Source organism: Schistocerca nitens, chromosome 4 (genome assembly GCF_023898315.1).
Source record: "Schistocerca nitens isolate TAMUIC-IGC-003100 chromosome 4, iqSchNite1.1, whole genome shotgun sequence".
NCBI classification, from domain to species: Eukaryota; Metazoa; Arthropoda; class Insecta; order Orthoptera; family Acrididae; genus Schistocerca; species Schistocerca nitens.
Genome location: NC_064617.1, coordinates 890,424,046 through 890,437,085, shown reverse-complemented (window position 1 = coordinate 890,437,085; position 13,040 = coordinate 890,424,046). Strand labels below are relative to the sequence as shown.

Genomic DNA, 13,040 nt, shown 5'->3' with positions numbered 1-13,040 from the left:
ACCTCACAAAAATCTTCGTTACTCTAACTACTGCAATACAGCGGGCGCCACTACTGCCAGCTAAATAAAAGATTCAAACTACTGAAGACACTAACTACTGATAGGCATAGTTAGCAAAAAAAAGATTTTGATAGAGAACAAACAATGTATTTACCTTAATAATGTTCAAAAGTCATAATATATATATATAGCAGTTCATGACATCCAGTCTTACAAATTTACTTTCTCTGATGGACACACGTCCAGATCATCCGCTCTCAAAACTCCGCCCTTTCTCTCCCCACATCCACCACTGCTGGCGGCTCACCTCCAACTGCGCAACGCTACGCGCTGTTCACATCCAGCTGCCCAACACTACAATAGCGAATATTATAACAATGGCAACCAGCCACAGACGGCACACAGCACAACCAGTTGGCGTTACCAACATAAAAACCTAAACAGCCTACTTACAACACTACTCTTGTCCATCCGCTTCTGGAGTATTGCTGTGCGGTATGAGATCTGCATCAGATAAGATTGACGGAGGACATCTAAAAAGTTTAAAGAAGGGCAGCGCATTTTATACTATCGCTAAATAAAGGAGAGAGGGCCACGGACATGATATGTTAATCGGGGTAGCAGTCATCGAAAGAAAGGTGTTTTCGCTGCGGCAGAACCTTCTCATTGGATTTCACTCATCAACTTTCTCCTCGGAGTGTGAAAATATTTTGTCGGTGCCATCCACATAGGGAGAAATGATTATCATAATCAAATAAATCAGAGAACGCCCCGAAAGATTTAAGTGTCTTCGAAAAAATGGTTCAAATGGCTCTGAGCACTGTGCGACTTAACTTCTGAGGTCGTCAGTCGCCTAGAACTTAGAACTAATTAAACCTAACTAACCTAAGGACATCACACACATCCAGCCCCGAGGCAGGAGTCGAACCTGCGACCGTAGCGGTCGCTCGGCTGCAGACTGTAGTGCGTAGAACCGCACGGCCACTCCGGCCGGCTGTTCCTTCTTCCCGCGAGCTTTTCAAGAGTGGAACGGTAGAGACGTGGCTTAAAGGTTCCATGAACAATCTGACAGGCACTTAATAGTGAATTGCAGAGTGATCACGTAGATGTAGAGGAACCTAACTACAATGAAGTAATGCCCGCCTGTTGTCCTCCCAAGTTACGGAGTGCTACCACAACTTGTTCTTTTTTGTCGAAAATACAGCCTAATTGGCTCGTAAAAGCATTGCTAGCGTAGTGCAATAGTCGGAGCCATGTCCCCGGTTAATACTGGCGAGTGTGGGGTAGGATTTCCGCTACTGGCGAGTCCTTAGCGCAGGGTAATGTGTCGCGTGGCCGCCGGCTGCTGCAGGCAGCCGCTGGAATGCCGACCTGTGGCTGGCTCGCCGTTGTTTTTTGCGTCCCCGGTCCCTGTAGGGAGCGAGGCAGCCAGAGTGATTTCCCGTGTAAAGCCCGGGCAGCCCCAGGGGGCGGAGGAGAGGGCGCTGTTTGTTTTAGGCCGGCCGCCGAGGCTACTTCTTTTTGTTCGGCGCAGCCCGGCTGCCTCACGTGGCCACCAATCACGCGGGGGTCTGGAGGGGGTGAGGGGGGAGAAGCTTCGGCTGGTAATTAGGGTCCGCTGCTTCCCCTCCCGCCCCCTCCCGCCGCTTCCAGACCGCCACAGTCACGCATCGAGAACTTCGGTAACAGGACCGTATGTGTGAGTGTGTGTGTGTGTTCGTAAAACATCTTTATTGGAGACGGCTAAGTTACATTACAACTCAGCTTATCCCTCAGAAATTATTTACCTCCGCTCTGCGCGCACCGTCCCATTACTTATCTCGCCCATCCACACAAATTGTCCCGCGTCCGCTCGTCTCGGCCGCTGCTTATAATGCAGCAACCTCTCTCGCTTCCTCCGCCGATTCCATGTACTCCACGAAATCGTGTCTCGTATCGTCCACTCTGGTAGTGTAGGCCTCGGAGAGGTATAAATAGGACCAAAATCCTTACCTCACTTTACACAAGGCAGCAAAGCTGAGGATAAAGACAGGCAGAAGAAACCGATTAGAAACTGGAGTGAAATGGTACGGACGGGGGCTGTCCAGAAAGTATAAGACTTCTACTTATAAAATCTATCTTTATTCAAATACAATTGTTTGACACTGCTCACGTTCATAGTTGTTTCCTTCAGCTCCTACACACCTCTGGTTGGTTGGTTGTTTGGGGAAGGAGACCAGACAGCGTGGTCATCGGTCTCATCGGATTAGGGAAGGATGGGGAAGGAAGTCGGCCGTGCCCTTTCAGAGGAACCGTCCCAGCATTTGCCTGGATTGATTTAGGGAAATCACGGAAAACCTAAATCAGGATGGCCGGACGCGGGATTGAACCGTCGTCCTCCCGAATGCGAGTCCAGTGTCTAACCACTGCGCCACTCGGTCTACACACCTCTCCCAATGCTACAGCTCGTACTTCTGGAAGCATCGCTGGAAATCCTCTTTCGGGTACGGTGCGCAGCTGCTCCGTCGAATTCTGCGTAATGTCTTCCCTGTCCTGAAATCTGTCCGTTTTGTAGTGCTTCTCAGTTAGGAGAAAAGTCAGAAGTCACTCGGTGCTAGGTCAGGGGAACAGAGAGGCTGAAAAACCACAGCCGTGTTGGGTTTGGCCAAAAAAACTCTGAATTAATTGAGATCGATGAGCGGGTGCCGACTGCCCGCTGTCCAGAAATCCGGCCGTTTGTGTCTCAGTCCTTCACGATGGCAGCTCATAATCTTTTGTTACTACTCCTTATTGATATTAGTACCATCTGGGGACTAGAAGCGATGCAACACGCCGTTGGATCCAGCACGACTTTCATATTGCTGCGGACTCGCCCCGCGTTTTTGAGTCTCGGTGATGATGGATGCCGGAAGTTGGCTGGAACTTTGTTTCTGGATCGTACCCATAAACCCAGGACTCATCATCGGTGTATTAGGAAAGCTGGGATTACTGTTCACAGTATCCAGATTGTTCTGTGCGATCTCCGAACGAAATTGGTTCTTCTCTGTTGTTAGCAACTTTGCCACAAGTTTTGCTGAAATCTTCCTAAGGTCCAAATGTTCCTTTAAAATTGAATGGAGGAATCCAATATTAATTTTAATGTCGTGTCCAAGTTCTCTGATTGTGATTCATCTCTCCTGCATCACCAGGCGCATCACGTGATCAATAACAACCTCATTTGCGGATGTTGACGTCCTACCAGAATGTGCTTCACTCTTCACTGATGAGCGGCCATCTTTGAAGTTGTTGTACCACTCCGTTATCTGTCTGATACTCATTGGCGATAACATATTAGACCTTCTGGTGACAAACAGACCCGAACTATTTGAAACAGTTAACGCAGAACAGGGAATCAGCGATCATAAAGCGGTTACGGCATCGATGACTTCAGCCGTAAATAGAAATATTAAAAAAGGTAGGAAGATTTTTCTGTTTAGCAAAAGTGACAAAAAGCAGATTACAGAGTACCTGACGGCTCAATACAAAAGTTTTGTCTCAAGTACAGATAGTGTTGAGGATCAGTGGACAAAGTTCAAAAACATCGTACAATATGCGTTAGATGAGTATGTGCCAAGCAAGATCGTAAGAGATGGAAAAGAGCCACTGTGGTACAACAACCGAGTTAGAAAACTGCTGCGGAAGCAAAGGGAACTTCACAGCAAACATAAACATAGCCAAAGCCTTGCAGACAAACAAAAATTACGCGAAGCGAAATGTAGTGTGAGGAGGGCTAAGCGAGAGGCGTTCAGTGAATTCGAAAGTAAAGTTCTATGTACTGACTTGGCAGAAAATCCTAAGAAATTTTGGTCTTATGTCAAAGCTGTAGGTGGATCAAAACAAAATGTCCACACACTCTGTGACCAAAATGGTACTGAAACAGAGGATGACAGACTAAAGGCCGAAATACTAAATGTCTTTTTCCAAAGCTGTTTCACAGAGGAAGACTGCACTGTAGTTCCTTCTCTAGATTGTCGCACAGATGACAAAATGGTAGATGTCGAAATAGACGACAGAGGGATAGAGAAACAATTAAAATCGCTCAAAAGAGGAAAGGCCGCTGGACCTGATGGGATACCAGTTCGATTTTACACAGAGTCCGCGAAGGAACTTGCCCCCCTTCTTGCAGCGGTGTACCGTAGGTCTCTAGAAGAGCGTAGCGTTCCAAAGGATTGGAAAATGGCACAGGTCATCCCCGTTTTCAAGAAGGGACGTCGAACAGATGTGCAGAACTATAGACCTATATCTCTAACGTCGATCAGTTGTAGAATTTTGGAACACGTATTATGTTCGAGTATAATGACTTTTCTGGAGACTAGAAATCTACTCTCTAGGAATCAGCATGGGTTTCGAAAAAGACGGTCGTGTGAAACCCAGCTCGCGCTATTCGTCCACGAGACTCAAAGGGCCATAGACACCGGTTCACAGGTAGATGCCATGTTTCTTGACTTCCGCAAGGCGTTCGATACAGTTCCCCACAGTCGTTTAATGAACAAAGTAAGAGCATTTGGACTATCAGACCAATTGTGTGATTGGATTGAGGAGTTCCTAGATAACAGAACGCAGTATGCCATTCTCAATGGAGAGAAGTCTTCCGAAGTAAGAGTGATTTCAGGTGTGCCGCAGGGGAGTGTCATAGGACCGTTGCTATTCACAATATACATAAATGACTTGGTGGATGACATCGGAAGTTCACTGAGGCTTTTTGCAGATGATGCTGTGGTGTATCGAGAGGTTGTAACAATGGAAAATTGTACTGAAATGCAGGAGGATCTGCAGCGAATTGACGCATGGTGCAGGGAATGGCAATTGAATCTCAATGTAGACAAGTGTAATCTGCTGCGAATACAAGGAAAGATAGATCCCTTATCATTTAGCTACAAAATAGCAGGTCAGCAACTGGAAGCAGTTAATTCCATAAATTATCTGGGAGTACGCATTAGGAGTGATTTAAAATGGAATGATCATATAAAGTTGATCGTTGGTAAAGCAGATGCCAGACTGAGATTCATTGGAAGAATCCTAAGGAAATGCAATCAGAAAACAAAGGAAGTAGGTTACAGTACGCTTGTTCGCCCACTGCTTGAATACTGCTCAGCAGTGTGGGATCCGTACCAGATAGGGTTGATAGAAGAGATAGAGAAGATCCAACGGAGAGCAGCGCGCTTCGTTACAGGATCATTTAGTAATCTCGAAAGCGTTACAGAAATGATAGGTAGACTCCAGTGGAAGACTCTGCAGGAGAGACGCTCAGTAGCTCGGTACGGGCTTTTGTTAAAGTTTCGAGAGCATACCTTCACTGAAGAGTCCAGCAGTATATTGCTCCCTCCTACGTATATCTCGCGAAGAGACCATGAGTATAAAATCAGAGAGATTAGAGCCCACACAGATGCATACCGACAATCCTTCTTTCCACGAACAGTACGAGACTGGAACAGAAGGGAGAACCGATAGAGGTACTCAGGGTACCCTCCGCCACACACCGTCAGGTGGCTTGCTGAGTATGGATGTAGATGTAGATGTAGATTGCTTCTACTTGTCGAATCTCGTTGGTTTTCTCAACTTGAGGATTGCCAACCTTAAAACAAAATTTGATACAATAACTGTGTTCCACTTTTTCTGCGATTTTGCACACAACACAAAATCCTATGACTACCGTTAATTCGTGTTCACTTTTCAACGCTAGCCAGCAATAGGTTGTTTCTGCCATTATGAAAAGTTTAGACATGCGTACTACGTACGTCTACAAAGATAGCGATGGCAGGCAATTAAAATCTCGTAACACAATTTTGTTAAATTTTACAGGAGAAGCAAAGACGATTTCTTAACCCTGGAGAAGGAAACTGAAAGTGATGAAGATGTGACAGGTAATGACAATGGAGAAGCGTACTTCTTCGGTAAGAGCAGAGGGATATTTTCGAGGGAGAACACAGAAGCCGCTAACGAATGTAAGAACAAGGCAACTCAACATTGTCTTGCAGCTGCCTGGACTGCAACAGATTTCGAAAAGTCTCTGAGAAAACTTGTTGTTTTTTAGATATGAGCCTCAAATACAGAAATAGTTTTTTGAAAAACGAAATACACCAGCCTTTTGTTGTCCATAATTGATGTGGAAAACAAGATATCCGTGTCGGTGGTCCGATTTGGTTGGTGGATTGCAGGAGGGTCTGCGTGAAATGTACGCAAGCTGGAAGCAATTACAGTTTTATTCAGGGTCTCAGAAGAGTAGATGAGGTTCTTGATTTTTAAAATAAAAATTTGGCGAAATTTCTCTCTTGGCAGAATTATGGGCTGGAATAATCGTTCTAAGGCTGAAATGATGAGTAGTCAACTCAAAGCTGATTCCAAATACAATCTGTCATAACTGAAATGTGTTTTTCCATGCAGTTATATTGTATTTTAGTAATGCATAAAATAAAAATAAATTGCAAATTGTTTTGTGTTTTAGTTTTCAAAGTGTTTTAAATTCCGCCTTGTTAAAAAAATCCAAATTTTCATAAAGTCTGTTTCCAAATAGTGTAACGAACAACAGGAAGTCATGAAAATATATATTCACAAAAATAGTGGTTTCATACATAAAAATAAGAAGGCGGTCTGAGAGGGCCCCTCTCGACATCCATTGTAGCTACTGGTTAAAAAATGTATAAAGTGATACAAATAATGTTGCTAGTGTGTAACATATAGTAGTAGTCCAGCAGAAAAATTCAGGCACTTTCAAATCTGTTTGATAATGGAGATACTGGTTACTGGAATTACGAGATTTTCACAGACAAATGGAGTTAGGAGGTTTTCATAGCCTGCGACCGATAGAGAGAGCGCGCTCCCAGATGTAATTATTGCTTTCAACAATAGCAAGTACGGTCGGATATTTTCTAAACAGTCATAGATTTTGTGATCTGTAATGTACATCATGTGATGCTACTGCGTATGATGCAAGCACATTATTGGGCGACGAATGTAACAACTGTTGCTCAAAAAAGTGTAATAAGACCGATAAAGCTTTCAGCACGCTGTCCGTCCATAATGAAAACCTGGAACACGCGTCGAAAGAAATGGACATAATGGTCAGTACGTAATACTGCCATACGATAACCAAAACAAAGACGAATGTGATGGAGAATGTTAGAAAGGACAATAACGACTTGATTACATCTACATCTATACTCCACAAGCAACCATACGGTGTGTGGCGGAGGGGACTTCTTATGCCACTGCCACTTTCACCTTCTTCTGTCCCATCGCGAATGGTTCACGGGAAGAGTGATTGGAGGTAAGTCTTCGTGTGAGCTAGAATCTCTCTCATTCTACCTTCATACTCTTTTTGCGAGACATACGTGGGAGGAAGCGTTATATTCGTTGACTCTTTTTGGAGCATACTCTCTCAGAACTAAAACAGTAACACAGACGGTGATGCAAAACGCCTCTACTCCAGCGTCTGCGAGTGGAAGCAAGGAAGATTAAACGTCTCATTGGCAGCGGAGCACAAGCTGGGCTTACGAACGAATCTGGATGCCCGGACGAGGATTTGAACCGTCGTCCTCCGGAACTGGAGTCTGCGCCACCTCGCTCGGTGTCTGCCACTGGAGTTGGCTGGCCGTTTCTGCGACGCTTTCATGCTGACTAAATGAACCTGTGACTATGTGCGCTGCTCTTCTTTGGATCATCTCTATATCCTCTATCAATCCTGTTTTGTACCAATCCCAGACTGGCGAGCAATACTGAAGTACTGGTCGAATGAGGATTTTGTAAGCTACGTCTTTTGTGGGTAAACTACATTTCCTGACGATTCTTCTACCTAATACAGATATGGCATCTGCCTTACGTACGGTTAGTTTTATGTGGTCGCTCTACTTTAAATCGTTCGATTTGAATACTCCTAAATAATTTATGGGTGTTACTGTCTCCAGTGATTTTTCTAAAATTGTGTAATCACTCAGTAATGCGACTTTCAGCTTATTTGTGCACAATACGTTAATTTCTTGTGTTTAGAGTCGATTATCAATCCCTGCACCAAGCATCGATCCTTTGCACGACTTACTGTATTTCGTTGCAATTTTATAGCGTTGCCACTTTTCTGTAACAGCATCATCCGCGAAAATCTTTATGGAACCTCCGACGTTGTTCACCGTACCATATATGTAGGGTGGTCCACTGATAGTGACAGGGCCAAATGTCTAACGAAATAAGCACCAAACGAAAAAACTACAAAGAACGAAACTCGTCCAGCTTGAAGAGGGAAACCAGATGGCGCTAGGGTTGGCCCGCTAGATGGCGCTTCCATAGGTCAAATGAATATCAACTGCGTTTTTTTTAATTAGGAACCTCCATTTTTTATTACATATTCGTGTAGTACATAAAGAAATATGAATGTTTTAGTTGGACCACATTTTTCGTTTTGTGATAGATGGCGCTGTAATAGTCACAAACGTATAAGTACGTGGTATCACGTAACATTCCGCCAGTGCCGACGGTATTTGCTTCGTGATACATTACCCGTGTTAAAATGGACCGTTTACCAATTGCGGAAAAGGTCGATATCGTGTTGATGTATGGCTATTGTGATCAAAATGCCCAACAGGCGTGTGCTATGTATGCAGCTCGGTATCCTGGACGACATCATCCAAGCGTCCGGACCGTTCGCCGGATAGTTAAGTTATTTAAGGAAACAGGAAGTGTTCAGCCACATGTGAAACGTCATCTACGACCTACAACAAATGATGATGCCCAAGTAGGTGTTTTAGCTGCTGTCGCGCCTAATCCGCTCATCAGTAGCAGACAAATTGAGCGAGTATCGGGAATCTCAAAAACGTCGGTGTTGAGAATGCTACATCAACATCGATTGCACCCGTACCATATTTCTATGCACCAGGAATTGCATGGCGACGACTTTGACATTACACATGAAGGCTGTAGCAAGGAAGTAAGACTGACACAGGAAGATATCTTCAGTAAATGAGCTCTCCTTGTATCGCGTATTGATATGGAACTGGAGAAGATCTTCCTGAAAGTGTACGTCTGAAGCAAAATTTTGTATTGAAGTGAACCATGGGCCATCGTAGATTTTGAGAAGAAGAAGCTGGACGCTTTTGAAATTGTGGTGTTACGAAATAAAGTCAAAGTACTAAATGATAGAAAAATAGACGAGGAAAGAAGTCCACTGGTGACCCTCAACATAAGAAGGGATAGGTTTCGGGATATCTGCTACGACATCCAGGAATAGCTAACCTCGCGCTGGAAGGAACAGTAGAGGGGAAGTAGTATGAGCAGATAAAGACTAGAATATTTAACGCATGTTAAAGAGTATATTGTGTGTAGTAGTTACATGAGGATAAAAGATTGGCATAACACAGAATAAACTAGGGTGGAGAGCTGAATCAAGTCAGTCTTCTGCCTGAAGATTACAACAACAAACCTCTAGGCTGAGCCTATCTTTTGACATAAAGCAGTCCACCGCTAAACTCTTACGTAAATAAAAATACACTGTCGTTTCTACTAAATACGACGTAATTTAGTCGTCAGAGCAAGTGTGTTTCTGATTCCCTTCTTTTTTTTACCATAGACGACACGTAACTATCGGCACTTGTAATGGAGTACCAGGATGTGTAGTGGACCAAGTTGCATCTTGCCGCATCAAAGCAGAACGTAGTAATCTTAAAAATCCCCATCAACCTGGAATCTTAAAGTGATGTTCTCGTCCCAGCACAGAGGAAGCACGAAGATCGTGAATCTGCTGCTCTCGCTGCGAGGCTGTAATGAAACTACAGTATATCTATATCTACATCAAGCCACGTAACGGCGTGTGGCGAACGTAACTAACTGATCCCCCCCTTCCCCGTTCCACTCGAGAATGGCGTGCGGGAAGAATGATCTTCGGTAAACCTCTGTACTGGCTCTAATTTCTCGAGTTTTCACGTCGTAGTCACTTCGTGAGTTGGATGTGGAAGGGAATAATAGGTTGCCCGCCTCTTCTGGCAAAGTGTTCTCTGGAAATTTCAAGAGTAAACCTGTCCATGGTGCACAACGCCTCTCTTGCAACATCCGCCAACGGAATTTGTTGCCCATCTCTGTAACGCTCTCGAGCCCGACTAAAGGAGTCCGTGACGAAAAGCGCCGCTCTTCGTTGGACCTTCTCTCTCTCTCTCTCTATCAATCTATCTTCTATCAATTCTACATGGTAGGGATCGCACATTGATTAACAGTACTCCAAAATCGGTCGAACAAGCACCGTGTAAGCACTCCCTTCGGGAATGAGGTTCATTTCCTTGATTCCTCCTACGAATCTCAGTTTGGTGTCTGGTCTTCCTACTACTTGTTTTATGTAGTCGTTCCACTTACGGTAGCTCTGGATAGTTACGCCTAGATATTTTACGGCAGATACTGTTTCCAGCAGTTCGTCATCAATAGTGTAGTTGCACTTTTCCTGTGTATGCTCTATATGTTACATTTATTCACGTTCAGGGTCAACTGTCAGCGCCTGCACCCTTCATGAATCCTCTGCAGATCATTCTAAAAATCGATACTGTCTTCGGGAGTTGCTACTTTCCTACAGGTAACCGCAGTTCTATCATTAAGGGAGTCTTAAATCCAGTCGCAAATTTGGTCCGATACTCGATAATCTCATACTCATACTTGATTTCAATAAACGGCAGTCAAATATCTTCCTGAAGTCAGGGAACACAGCCGTTGTCTACAGCGCTATGGATAACATGGAAGAACAGAGCACGCTGAGTTTTGGAAGATCTCTGTTTGCGGAATCCATGTTGATTTTTATAGACAAAATTTTAGTTCCCCAAAAAGTCATTATTCTTGAGCGTATATCTCAATATCTGCCCTTTCGGCGTTCATACGACGATTGAAAGCAGGAACCGTGCTACGATCTGCCATGTTGAAGCAGTTTCGGAAGCTCTAATACGGTATTTCGGCTTTCTCCCTTGTTATCTTACGTGTCGGTGCCTGTACAGTCACTGAGTGAATGAACAGAGCATTTTGAACCGCTTACTGATTTTACGTAAGACTTTTATGCTTCTTATCACGGTTTTTACTCAGATCGGTTGACAAAATTTTACTTTCAAGCTCATTGAACGCTTCTGTCATTGTTCTCCTTACGCTCATTTTCGCTTCGTTCACCTTTTGTTTGTCAGATAGGTTTTGATCTCTCTGGAGTCTATGATGAAGCTCTCTTTGTTTACGTAGCAGTTTTCTGACACGGCTATTCAACAACACTGAGACATTCCCATCTCTCAAGGCATATTGAACGCTGGCGACCACGGCCTTGCCGCAGTGGATGCACCGGTTCCCGTGAGATCACCGAAGTTAAGCGCTGTCGGGCGTGGTCGGCACTTGGATGGGTGACCATCCAGGCCGCCATGCGCTGTTGCCATTTTTCGGGGTGCACTCAGCCTCGTGATGCCAATTGAGGAGCTTCGGTCAAGAATACCATCATAACGACCGGGAGAGCGGTGTGCTGACCCCACGCCCCTCCTATCCGCATCCTCCACTGAGGATGACACGGCGGGCGGATAGTCCCAGTAGGCCACTCGTGATCTGAAGACGGAGTGCTTTTTTTTAAAAAATATTGAACGATGCTTTTGAATTTTTCCCATTTGTGCTCCACATCTTCGTACTCATCACTGAATTCTGATGCTGAACTCAACCAAAAATATCTTCCTACCTTTCTTAAAATTCCTTGTAAAACCCGTAGTCATCGTTGCTATTACAGCCTTATGACCACTGATACCTTTCTCTATATTAACTGATTCGATAAGTTCAGAATCGTTTGTTGCTAGGAGGCCTAATACGTTACCTTCACGAGCTGGTTCTCTAACTACACGATGGAAAAAAATTGCAACACCAAAAAATATTTAATGTAGAGTAGTGAAATTTCGGGAATACACTTGCCTACGTAACATATGTAAGTGATCAACACTGCAAGATCACAGCTTAAGGTAAGCGCGAGATAATGACGGGACGTTAAACACTAAATCTTCTCCTCCTCCGCCGCAGTCTCTCACGTGTTACGCGGAAATACAAAACGAGCTGCTCTTCTTTGAACTTTTTCGATGTCCTCCGTCAGTCCAATCTCATGCGGATTCCACACCGCACAGCAGTACTCCAGAAGAGGGCAGACAAGCATATTGTAGGCAGTCTCTTTAGCAGATCTGTTGCATTTTCTAAGTGTTATGCCAGTAGGTCACAGTCTTTTTCTTTCCCCACATCATTATCTATGTGATCGTTCCAGTTTAAGTTACTCGTAATATTAATCCCTAAGAGTTTGAGTATACAGCCTTTAGATTTGCGTGAGTTAATGTGTAACTCAAATTTAGCAAATTTGTTTTAGTGCTCATGTGGATGATTTCTTACTTTTCGTGATTTATGGTCAATTGCCGGTTTTCGCACCATACAGGTATCGTATCTAAATCATTCTACAGTTCGTTAGGATCATCCTATCTACATCCTCACGGATACTCTGCAAATCACATTCAAGTGCCTGGCACCACCTTCACAATTCTCTATTATTCCAATCTCGTATAGCGCGCGGAAAGAATGAATACCTATATCTTTCCGTACGAGCTCTGATTCCCTTATTTTATAGTGGTGATCGTTCCTCCCTATGTAGGTCGATGTCAACAAAATATTTTTGAATTCGGAGGAGGAAGTTGGTGACTGGAATTTCGTAAGAAGATTCCGTCGCAACGGAAAACGCCTTTCTTTTAATAATGTCCAGCCCAAATCCTGTATCATTTCTGTGACACTCTCTCCCATATTTCGCGATAATACAAAACGTGCTGCCTTTCTTTGAACTTTTTCGATGTACTCCGTCAGTCCTATCTGGTAAGCATCCCACACCGCACAGCAGTATTCTAAAAGAGGACGGACAAGCGTAGTGTAGGCAGTCTCCTCAGTAGGTCTGTTTTATTTTCCAAGTGTCCTGCCAACAAAACGCGGTCTTTGGTTAGCCTTCCCCACAACATTTTCCACGTGTTCCTTCCAATTTAAATTGTTCGTATTTGTAATACCTAGGTATT

The 13,040-nt window shown here is 44.1% G+C and overlaps 1 pseudogene; it reads left to right on the top strand.

The window, feature by feature from the left end:
* Nucleotides 1-11,277: 11,277 nt before the first annotated feature.
* On the top strand, nt 11,278-11,395 carry LOC126254835 (5S ribosomal RNA; annotated as a pseudogene).
* Nucleotides 11,396-13,040: the final 1,645 nt, after the last annotated feature.